This window comes from Peromyscus eremicus, chromosome 14, assembly GCF_949786415.1.
Source record: "Peromyscus eremicus chromosome 14, PerEre_H2_v1, whole genome shotgun sequence".
Classification (NCBI taxonomy): Eukaryota; Metazoa; Chordata; class Mammalia; order Rodentia; family Cricetidae; genus Peromyscus; species Peromyscus eremicus.
The window spans coordinates 25,913,455-25,925,999 of record NC_081430.1 but is presented as its reverse complement, the minus strand read 5'-3'; the positions used below and the strand labels follow the sequence as shown (position 1 = coordinate 25,925,999).

General features: G+C 42.7%; 1 long non-coding RNA gene across 2 annotated transcripts; it reads right to left on the bottom strand.

The window, feature by feature from the left end:
- Positions 1–3,638: 3,638 nt before the first annotated feature.
- LOC131924135 (uncharacterized) lies at positions 3,639–11,982 on the bottom strand. 2 transcript variants are annotated; one of them, XR_009382798.1, is made up of 6 exons: positions 11,800–11,982; positions 8,223–8,474; positions 7,930–8,003; positions 6,437–6,560; positions 4,804–4,926; positions 3,639–3,810 (listed from the first exon to the last, which is right to left on the bottom strand). It is a non-coding gene; the product is annotated as an uncharacterized LOC131924135 (long non-coding RNA). The 2 variants fall into 2 exon arrangements; XR_009382797.1 differs by lacking the exon at positions 4,804–4,926.
- Positions 11,983–12,545: the final 563 nt, after the last annotated feature.

Sequence of the window (12,545 nt, the reverse complement as noted above, 5' to 3'; positions counted from 1 at the left end):
CAGTCTTTGCAAGATTACCAAATGAAACACACCATCCACATATCATACTTTGCTTACAGACTTTTGTCTGTAAAACTAAATTCTAAAAAATAAATTTCATAGACTATATTATTTAGCATCTACAATGTGAAGTTACATAATACATAGAGATAATAAAATGATTACTATAGTGAAGTGTAAACATATTCATCATCTTCCAATTTGTAGTGTGTGTGTGTATGTGTGTGTGTGTGTCTGTTTGTGTGTGTGTGTGTCTGTGTGTGCATGTGTGTACATTTAGAAAAAAATCCTTGCTACAATACACTACTATTTGGTACTATAGTCCTACTATGTATTAGGTCTCTGGATTTGTTCATCTGTATACCTTCTACTTTGTTTCTTTTATTACACATTTCCCCACTTCTTCTCCTCACCCTACCTCAAAACATCATTCATTTATTTTCTGTCTCTGTATATTTACATTTATACAAATGATATAAGTCAAAGTCATGTAAGAAACCTTATTCAGCCTCATCTCCCATGTCTTAGGGACTATGATGAGAAAAGGTAGTTGTCCATACTCCTCAGCTCACTCCTCTCTAAGGGGGTCTTCCCACCTCTTTCCTCACTAGGCTTTTGCCATCTTACCTCAGTGTTGGAAAGGGAGGATAATAACCCCAAGAACTGCCTTTCACTCAGGTGGTATAGTGGGTCCTAGGAAAAGGACGTGTTAGCGACAAGAACGCTCCTGTAGCTGAAACAGAATGGGGAAGGAGGCCTGTGTGTAGATGAAATTCTAAACGGTCTTATTAAATAAGAAACACAGAGCCAAATGCAGAGTTAAAAGCCCAGAGATCAAGCAGTAGCCAAGAGCTAAGACCACTTTATCTCACCACTCGCTGCTGTCCTTCCCCTGAGAGAGAGACCTTCTTCCTGTGTCCTGTTTTACTGTTTTTCTGTTCTGCCTTCTCATTGGCTCTAAACTCAACCACATGATTTCCTTGTCACTGCCTGTTTATACAGACCTCCAGGTCTCTATGGTTGGTACTGGGATTAAAAGTTCAGGTCACCTTGCTTTGGATGTGTCCTTGACCACAGAGACTCTGCCTGCCATGTGATCAGATTAAGGGCATGTGCTACCACCACCTGACTCCTGCTTATGGCTCTCTGTGACTTCTGATCTCCAGGCAACTTCATTAACATACAAATAAAATCACATTTCAGCACAAATAAAATATCACCATACATGTGTGTCTTGATGTGGGTTTGGACTAGAAAAACACCAGTGGAGAGAAAGGAGCATAAAGGTAACAATAAAGATTGAAGAAGCTTTTAAAGAGAGTGTCTTTGTTGTCTTACACTGTTATCTTCTGGTAGTTTCTTTTCAGTCCCCACATGCTGAGAACTGCTTAGACATTCCACAGTAACCTTTGGGTTTGTCTCCTGTATACAGCACACTCACCAAGACCCAGGAACTCTAGCTTTTCTCATTACCGACAGGGTGTAGAGTTGTCTCACTGTTCCAGCCAGAGAGCAGAAAGGTAAACAACGGAGCTGAAGCCGTCTAACATCACACAGCACTGTAACTCTGGATGGTATCCCTCTGTGGTTAGTGGAATCATTGCTTAAAGAAAGAAACCTATAGACCTCCATTGCACATCCATCTTCAACATCATAGCTTAACATGCTTACCAGTTCTAATGAATGTAACCAATTGCTAATTGAGCTATGAATCATCTGCCTTTGTAACCATTCTGAATAGATACTATAATATACATTATGGATGTCTGTATATACAATGTTATGATTGTTCAAGGAACTTACTTTCAATTTTTGAATTGGTTAACAGGTTAATTAATGCACCAATGGGGAACAATGATACCACTCAGTCATGGAACACCCAGTTAGATAAATTCAGACTCTCTTTGATCTCAGTTATCCAGTCTCTGTCTTTTGAAAGGACAATGGCTCTTCTTTTATTTCAGGAAAAACTGTTGGAAATGAACTCTTGCCTTTCATAAATGTTTTTCAAGGAGATTCCTGGCAGAAAATGTTACAATCATAGAGTTCAATTTTAATTGTATATCCTCAGCCAGTCTCCTCCTTAACCTCACCGTCTCCACCCACTCTTGCCAACACAGAACACCTTGATTGCTTGTATTTAGACTTTCCCAACAAATAAATGTAATGCCCCAGTCCCAGTTCAATCTCAGAATTAGAAGGTCCTGTGAAATTCAGGGTCGATGAAAGCAACCGGACTTCTTGTTGTCAGCAACAGGGTGAGCTCACTGCCAAGCTCAGGAAGTAATCGATGAGCCTCAAGTTAATAGAGAAATGAGAGCCAGTGGGGACTTTACAACAGCAGTCTCTGCTCCCGAAGGACGTTTAGTCTATTTGGATAGTCAGAAAACACCTGGATCTGTGAAGAATACTCTGAAAACAACTTCTCAAGACATGCAAACCCATTTAGTACCAGCTAGAGATGCCAATGAGCAATCCTAGAACTGGAAAAAAGTCAGTTTAAAAAATTGCCCAGAGAAGGAGATTCTGGATTGAATTTAACAATAGAAAGTGATAGTAAAAGATTAACAGGAAGGAAAGAGGGAAAGTTGAGTTATTGGAGCAAAAATTTCATTAATAAGTAGCAAAAAGCGAGGATGGTGAGATGTGATACAAGGGGATGGCCTTGGAAAATCTTGAGCATATTTCTGGTTATGAAGAATCATGTGGAAAAAAATGCTTCTTTTTGTTGGCTTTGGGTCAACTGACTTAGACTTAACCCTGAATTTTCAATGGCCATGCAATTTCACATAATCCTAACTCTTGCTTCTCTGTCTCTGAGACAGGAAGCATACAAGGGCTGACTTTTCAGAGCAGGGCTCTTAATGAGCTGTCTTCAGCTGAGCAGCATGGCTCCCAGGATCTCAATCTCCATCCCAGACTGACTGAATAAAAAACTCGGAGGGTAGGGACCAATTCTCTGCCTTAACACCCCTCAGGTGAATCTAACATTTTTAAGAATGGAGAACCACTGTTGTAGGGTAGGTGTTAGGTACTTACAAATCAAGGAGGTATCAACCATATACTAGTGTAGGCCGGAACAAACTAAGTCTTCCATAATTGACGGGAATTTGGTAATGGAGGTAGTAGTGTAATCACCTCCACTAAGCATATTAGGGATGTAAATTCGACAATCTGGTGTGACATCTGTTACTTCATCATCACCAGGATTAAATCAGCTGATCTGACTGTCTATGTGGCTGTGGCCTTTCTCCTTACTGCTCCACATATATCCTTCCCAGAATTGCACTCTTGGCGAAAGAGTTTGATCTTCTCTATGGAGTAGGATTGATCTTTAGTCAAGGGTACATGAGTAACTGTGCTCCTCTGCTAGAAGCTCCAAACAAGACCCTCAAAGTAGATCAGGAAGGTTCCATCCCACTGGGCTACCAAATGGAACACCCTGTTTTCAAAATAGTGAAAACTCTTGGAGGTAGCCCACAAGAAAGACAAGCATTGCTTCTTCTCTAAGTTGCTGAAACGCAAGTCTGGACATAACTCCCCTCTGAGATGGAGTCAGATCAATGGCCTCTGTCAGAAACTTAACATAGGTTCTCAGAATGTATCATAACTGACTCAGAAAACAAGACAAAAAGCACTCAGTTTCTTTACTTTTCATTGGTGGTTCAGGTTACCATTCTAGCACTGATATCTTGTGGTTGATTTGGAATGCAAATTTCTTTAGGATTTGGAAGCCATGATTTGCTTGTTTCCATGATGGTGTATGACAGCTTCGCTCCCTTGCACCACTGGTTCCTTTGGGCAGCATTCCTGCAGTATAAATGAAAAAAGTGGGATTGTATTCTGATTTGTGGATAACAGATCAAGACAACAAAGTGTAGGCCAAGTAATGCTATATAATTTTATGGTCTTTCTGTCAATTTATTCATAAAGTAGTCTTGAACCACAGCAATGTCCCAATCCTCATGCTACAGCAAAAGACTCTTAAGGTATATTAACCAGATTGTCATATAACTAATTAAAAATTAGAACTGTGGTAAGTGATAAGAAGTATGTGGTATTTTATGAACCTGGAGAATGAAATTAGAACCAGTTCTTAAGTTTGGGGAATGTTTCTTTGAGGATGTAAACTGGATTTGAGATCTGTGGTAGGCAGGATTCTAAGGTGGGCCCCTGAGCTTGGCGCTTTGGCTTTGTGTCTGTGTGTTATCTTCTTTGGGAAGAGCAAGGGCCCATGGCTTGTTTCTAGTTAACAGAACAATGGTGAGGTGAACTCACGGCCATGATCCAACTGCATATGCTCAGTAGAACGAGTAGCTGGCAAAAGTGATGGGGAGAAACAGATGGGGAAAAACAAGCTAAGATTGATACAACATTGTGAGTGTTTAAAGCTAATGGTGTTGGGGGGAGGAAATATCAAAGATAACTCCTCCATTTCTATATTTGCTGGTTTTTTGGGAAATAGAACACTAAAGATGGCCAGATATTATACAAGACGCAAGGAGTTCTGTTTATATTTGTTGGGTCTGAGGTGCCCATAGGACATCCAAAGGATGTCAAGCACTACTATGTAGCAGTCCAGGACTCAGAGAACTGCTGAGGCAGAGGATGAGTATTTGAGGATTTTGCTAGGGGCATGGATTTTGTCTAGGGAGAGAAGTAAAGGGAGAAGACATCTGAATTTTGTGGGACTCTCCCACATGCTGCCTGGTAAAGGGAGTAGAGTACAGAGGGCAAAGTTGCAGCCAGAGAAAGAAGGAAATGAGCAGTAGCTAGGTGTCTCTCTTGGGTGCTGCAGGTTACCTTCCTCATGCACATTACTTGGACAGCCTCCTTGACTGGCTGGAAGCAACTGAACTCTCTCTTTTCCTTTAGTTCCCTCAACTCAGAGCTCAGAGCACACAGTAGGCACTGGCCCAACAGTTCCTAAGAAAAAGCAGAGGGAATAGGTGTGGAGACCTAGTTCCTTCAAGCACGTAAATACATAAGCCGAGTACAGGATACTGTCTCATTGGGGAGAAGGCAAATATCCAGCTACGTGACTGAAATAGTTCAAAAGCCATTTCAACAGTTTCTCTGCTGAAATATGCTTGATCAAATGTTTAATCTCTCGGAGATTTGGAGCACTGATAATGAAATGAGCCATTTTGGCCCCGCATTACAATCAGAAGTTAATTATTGCTCACGCCTTTGGTGTTCTTCATTTCAGGTTCTTCAAGAAAGTGAACTCCCAGGGAAAAAGGTCTTGGGGAAGATGGTTGACTTTTTCCAAAATTGCATAATGAACGTACTGCAGTACTGCATTCATTATCTGCCTCTGACCAAAACCCACCAGCTGTCAGATCTCTTGGGATTGAGCCTTAAAATCCCTCGATGCCTCATTGGGTTTTAGAAAATAATAAATATAACCAGACAAGCTAACTCAATTCCAACCTCTCAGAAAACAGGTGAAAGGTAACCCACCCAGACCCTGCAAAAAAAAACTCACGTTGCCATTGTGAGCCAAGACCTCCAAGGAACATGTTTGTGTTGGTTTTCCAGCTTCTGTGATAAGTCACCACAATCCACACAGGTTAAATCACTAGACGATGTGTGATCTCACAGTTCCAGGTTACAGTCCAACATAAGATGTGAGCAGGGCTGTACTGGATCCAAAGTTAGGGGAAAACCTATTCTTTGTCTAGATACTAGTAGCTCTAGATAGTCCTCAGCTCTGGGTTTATAGTGTTCTTCCCCTGCCGCACATCTTTCTCTGTCTGTCTCTGTCTCTGTCTGTCTGTCTCTGTCTGTCTGTCTCTGTCTCTCTCTCTCTTTCTCCTATGTCTTCTTGTCTATCTCCCACAAATGGCAATGGTCACTGGACTTACATCCTACCTGGGAAATCCAGCCTGAGTTCTTCTGGACGTCTGTCCCTTAGTTAAATCTACAAAACCTTTATTCAAAGTCAGATGACATTCTGAGGTTCTGGATGGATATACCTCCTGGCCAGCATCCAGCCATTCAAAACCTCATAACTGCTCATATGGTAAGCAAGCCCAATTACTTTTATATGAGAGATGGGTAAAAAAAAAATCTGATTTTCCAGAATATATTAAACAGATGTCTAAAACAATGAAGATCTTGACTCTAAACTAATCTCCCCAAATAACCTAATCTGCTACTAAATAATAACCCATCTGTTTGGGGAAATCTAATCCATGCTATCGTTAATGTTTAAATGAGATATAAAGTCTAGTCAAGACTAACTCAGCTTATAAATTCATCAGACTGTACAACCCACTCTGTCTAGTGTTCCAGAATGCTGTATTGAGAGAATTATATACGGTCAGAGAAAGGCTTCTGGTGGCCTGGAGGAGGATAAGTGTGCCTGTGATGCCAAAGAAAATAAGTGACCAGCCTGCCTGCTATTAAACTTGTGCCAGGAGACAATGCTTACCTTTTTCTGTGGAGCCAAAAGATGGTACCATGATGTATCATGATATTGAGCTGTGGTATCTCAAAGAACCAATTGGCTTGAACATGCTCTTCTGTGATTCATGTTTCTGACACCACCAAAGACCCTTGGGGGGAAGGAACATAGCTCAGAGACTCTAATAAAATCATAAAGATAGGAGCATATAGCTCACTGCTGAACAATGGCTATGGTGTTTTAGTCTGGGAAAGTGAAGACCGAAACCCTCTTAGGCCAATGAGAATGGCATTGCCTGGAAACTCAACACAAGGCAGTTGGCACATATCAATTGTATCAGCAAGCATTTAGCTCATGTCTAAAAAACGTGAGATCAGTTACTCTGAGTCGAGGGGGAAAAAAAAAAGCTTAGTTTAACTGAAAGCAGAGTGTAAGTCCTCACACTTGGGTGGAAGACAGCACCTTTGATTCTGTATCCATTGGAATTGGTCATGCCAGCCCCTACTGGGAAGACTGAATAAGGTCCCCAAGTACTGGCACCTTTGTGAAAGAATGCTATAATGTGAAATGCAAGAGCATATTACCTATACTCTTTTCCCTGCTTGAACAAAAGAGGATAAAGGCAAGGCTGCACCCCACCACCACCACGCTGAATTTTCTAAAGTTGCAGCACACACACGGCACTCCTCAGTCTAGAAAAGATAGCACCCTCCACCCTACAAGTGAAGTCATAGCTTTCTTGATGAAAACCAGGGGTGTTATGTTATTATACGTAAGTCTGTAAGACTATCCAGAAAGCACATGATGCTACGTTACATTTGACATGTTGTTCCTGTCCTTTTGAAATGTCGCATCAATTCTGAAGGAACAAGACGAAAATGTTGGTCTCCCTTGCATTAACTCAGCCACTGCATGATAGTGGTGAACACTTGCTCTGTACTAGAGTAGACACTGAGGTCACGGGGTGAGCAAAGCCGTGCCGTTTCCTCCATATGTTCTCTAGTCTAACAGAAGAGGCAGATGTCCCTGCAGAGGTGGGAACTTTCCAGGACAGTCTTGGGAGCCAGAGGTGCTAGCTCTCAACCCCTCCTCTGAGGCCACCCTTCTCAGCTCGCCCCTCACCACCGCTCTCTGCCACGGCAGGTGCAGGCGAAAGCCTCAGGCAATGGCTTGAGGAGAGGATGGGGAACATAATTTTCCTCAAACCCCTATTCATATCTGCTTGCTAATTACAGAAACAGGCCTCTTTCGATGTACAAGAGTCCGTTCTGTCACTGGATATTGGGGGGGGGGGTCGTGCATGCGCTTCTGCATAGGTCAGTTCCTCATCCTGTTCCTGGAGATGTGGACAACTCATGTCAGAGCAAAACAAACTTCTCACAGTCCCAGGAGCCCAACAAGCCAGCGAAAGAAGTAAAGAGATGCCAATGTTAGGTGAAAGCAAAGAGCCCCTGAGGCCCCTTAGGATGGGAGAAAGCCGCAGTGAAGACAATAACACTTCCTGCTAACTGGACACTTACCATGTGCCAGGCATTGTGTTAAAAGCTTCCCACAGGCAATCTCATGTAAACTTCACAGCATAGTTCGGGACTCGCTGTTAGAACAAGATAAAGTGCTATTATACAGATGAAGTGTTGAGGCTGCGGAGGTTAAATAACATATCTATGATTACCCAGCCAAAAGGTGGCCAACTATACCTTATGCCTCTAGACCACGGCAAGTGCATAAATTACAGGTGAGCTGTGGCTAAGAGATGTAGCTGTGTGGCAGAGGTAACCAGAACCTCAGATGCTTTATCTCTCTCCCAACTTACTTTTTTCAGGGCTTTTCAACACCTTCACTGCTACATTTCTCATATTCTGTAGAGAAGCCATATAGTTCTCAACATCTTTAGGTGACTGCCAGCCTACAGCACACACTCACCGATATCGTGCTGAATGAATGAATGAATGATGGATGGATGGATGATTACATGAGTCCAGGCAGGAGGAGAGCATAGGCAATGACAGGAACTGAGCTGTTGCTTGCACAGTGAAGACACTTGTCACTGGACAGTCTTGTCATCCTGCAGTGGAGGAGCAGATGGGGGACATGTAACTCACTCATTTTTCCTCCCCTGTCTGAGTTCTCAGTGAGTTCCTTCCTCCAGACATATTCTAGAATGTGTGGGACCAACCACTTCAGGGAAATAAAAGAGGGAGAACTCGGGAGGAATGAACACAGTTTGGGAGCCTCGTACAAATTGCCATCCTGCAGTGAATTTCCTGGAACGTAATGACTCCTGCCTCGATGCGTGTGCACGGAGCCACGGGCTCCCTGAAGCATTTTCAGAGCTCAAGGCGATGCTAGGCTCAGTGTTTGCATGCCTGCACTGTTCTCCCGAGACAGAGGGAAAAGTCCTTTTTGATTCCCACTTCATCCATAGGAAAAAAAAAAGATACATACTAGAGGAGTCCTTAGTGGTGACGACACTGTCACTGATCATAATAGAAATATTTAAAAGATACATTTCTTCCAGTTTCTGTGGCCTTTCGTCTGGCAACCCAGAGGAGGGTGTTAAAACTGATAAGCAGCTTTTCTTCTCAGTCAAATAAAATATCAGAGAATGGCCGTGCTTATGTTATCTAAAATAAAAGGGCATGGCTTTTGCAAAATGTAGGTCGAGCTATCACTGTTTATCTCCTCCGAAGCTGATTTAGCTGTTCTCTCTCCCTTGAACAAAGATCTCATAGAACACTCTTGTTTTTCATTTGTATTTTGAATAAAAGCTCCTGGCAGCAACTCCCTAAGAGAACCTGCACCTGCACCTAAGGAACCTTTCCTGGTCCAGTTACCAGCTCTCTTCCATGCAAGTAAGAAGGTCTTTAGGATGAACAAGTATTGGGGCAGATTCAAGCCCTTTTCGTAATGGTGATTTCCAAAGAAGCCGTGGTATCCTTTCAAGAACTTAGATCTCCCTTGTGTGCTCTGGAGAACACGAACTTCTCCCTTTCCCTCATCTCCATCCTCCCCCTCACGGCTCAGAATGGGTGTCATCCAAAGGCAAGAGGACATGTCTCACAAGGAGGCCTGTCCTCCAACCTGGCAAAGTCAGCTTCCTGTGGCTTCTCATTGGCCGCTTCCCACACCCCACTTCCTAGGGCCAAGCACCCCCATGAAGGAGCAAAGAGCCAGGAAAAGACAGCTAGCATGACTTCTTTGAAGTCAAGGAGGGCTATGTTATCCATAGGGTCTCCTGCTCAGTCTCTGGAACTCAGAGTTAGACAGTCTTGTCAGGATTTCTTGTGTGTGTGTGCGTGCATGCGTGTGTGTGTGTGTGTGTGTGTGTGTGTGTGTGTGTGTGCACGCACACCACAGTATATATGTAGAGAGCTGACTCTCTAGTGGGATGCTGTTCTCTGCTTCCACAAATGAGTCCAAAAATATGACTCAGGTGGCCAAGCAGGCAGCAGACGCCTTTACATGCTGAACCCTCTGGCTCACTTTCCTCAGGATTTTTTGGTAATGTTTTCTTCACTGACCATTTCATGGCTTTTTTTTCCCTCCGTCTTTTAGTTTGTCCTGATGAGTTTGTTTTATTGACCTCCATCTTGTACAACTTGTCACAGACTTGTTTTGAGAAGTTGAGGAGCTGTGAGTGGATAGTTCCACATTTGAAAAGTGGCTATCACCATCCTTGATCATGCTGTTCATCACCTAAGGAAAATTAATCCAGGAAAAACTGTTTAGACCAGTGGTTCTCAACCTCCCTAATGCTGTGACCTTTAATACAGTTCCTCATGTTGTGGAGACCTGACCCCTCACAATCATAAAAGTATTTCACAGCTACTTCAAAACTGTGATTTTGCTACTGTTGTGAATCATCCTGTAAATATCTGATATGCAGGATCTCTGATATTCGACCCCCAAAGGGGTCACAACCCAGACAATGACAACTGCTGACTTAGTCACTGTCCTGATAAGAGATTTCTAGCCTAAAGCCTTTGGTCTTAGACCAAGATCAAAACAAAGAAAACCATCCACTCATCCATATAGAAGTCTCACCAACAAACCTTTCCAGTGGGGCCCAAGTCACCTCGCTTTGTTGCCTCTTCTTTCTGGCACCCATCTGCATTTTTTTAATGACAGCATCCCATTTTATAAACCGAGTCACAGGAAGTAACAACTATCTAGAATAAGAGAATAAACTGTGACAGAGTCAGTAATAAGTGATGACAGCTGAGGGCTGGGGTAGGACCAGCTCCCAGCCTGCAGATGGGAGGCTCACAGCTCCATCTGAACACAGAAGGTCATAACTGGGCAATGGACAGGGTTGGGTCTCATTTCTTCTCAGCTCCAGTGAGGATGAGATGATTGCACGCCATTCCTTCATGTTCTTCTCCTATTTTTTTTTGAAAGGAGGTCATCAGTTCCATTCACAGAATAATAAAACAATTTTAACTAAAAATTTCTGTCAAAGGGACAGAAAGAAAAATTTGCCTTTGAAAGTCCTGTTACTAAAACCAGATAATGTGATTCAGTAAAACGTCCACCAATTAATGAAACACAACATATAAAGAAGTGAGAAAAGGAGCCTGTTGCCAAGCCTAAGGTCCCGCGTTTAATGCCTGGGGCCACACGGTGGAAGGAGAGACACCTGCTTGCTGTGGGATGTGCACATCTACACACTTACAGATGCACACACATTCACGTACACTAAGTGGATACAATGTAAGGCACAAGTAAGAGAAAAAGAAGACAATTGGAGGCAGAAGTCAGTGTGTGTGAAGTCTGCTTACAGCTCAACCACCTCCATCTGTAGTCAAGAAGTTACCAACAGAAATGCCACTTAAAAGAAGCAAACATGTCCATTATCCCGAAGCCCTCAAAAGTGAGGAAAGAATTCTGAAGGGGGTAAACTGAGGCAGCCGCGGAGGTGGGAAGTGATGAAAATGCACTCATGTTATCTGGGCACCAAACAATCCATCACGACCCTGTCCGATTAACTTTCTCCAGACATTAGAATTACCCTGGGTAAGATGGTAACGCCTGCTTTTGTCTGCAGAAATCAATAGACCCCGGGAACGTGCCGAGGGATGTGAATCCCATATATTTCTGACGTGAAGCTGGATTTTAAGATCAGGTCAGCCACTAACCCACTGCATTTTCCTTTTATTTGTGCCTATATATTTGAAAAGGGGGGAGGGGCGCATACCCCAAGTTTACTTTTTTAAAACTAAATAACGTTGCCTTGTGGCACTCATATTGTATCTATTACACATTTCACTTCAAAACCTCATCTCCCCTAAACCCTCTTCAACGCGCTTGAAGTAGCACTGCCAAAGGAAAGGAATTTTCTATTTAACTAGAGCGCTGACATTCTGTTACACAATTCGATCTTATCTATTTACCTGCTCTCAAAAACACAAGACACTAAACACGGAATGCTGAATGCGTGGAGTCCGCGGAGCCATAGGTGTCTGAATGCATCCGTAGCCTCCCTCTCACTCATCAGTGTAATTGTTGCCATGTTATTTCATTTTTTGATTAGTCTAGTCCCTCAAGCTCGGTGCTTTTTTCTGGCCCCACGTTCTCCTGCTGGTTGTCATGGTGACTGGATTGTTAGCGAGGAGAAAGGCTCTGTTGTCTGTCATTGTTCTGTTGTGGTTTAGGTAACGCAGGAGGCAACACAAGTGAAGTGGATGGACCTTTTTTTTACTCCGCATCATTTCAGAGTATTGAAAAAAAATCTCACATAAAAAAGGAGCAAATAGGCCCAGCCAAAGAAATAACCAAGCTGTTTCTAAAGGGAAGTGCATGTTATTATAAAGAGGCGAAATGGCATTAATGATGAACTGAGTAGCCTATGAAAAATGCTGCTGGATATTACATTTATTACTAGAACAATCACCGTGACTTAAATATTACATACAATACCCACCATTTTGCAATTCAGAGTAAATGTGGTTTTTAACTAGACAATTGTCACATAGGCTTTTGGACTGGGGAGGCTGCACTACTTTAACCTTACATTGTGTTCAACCTGAAAGATACCATGTCAGACATCAAGATTGAACCAAAATTAGGTGCTGGGCGAATTGTCCTGGGGTGGTTACATAGTGTTATGGTCGAATTCTACTTTGGGAAAGTAGAGATT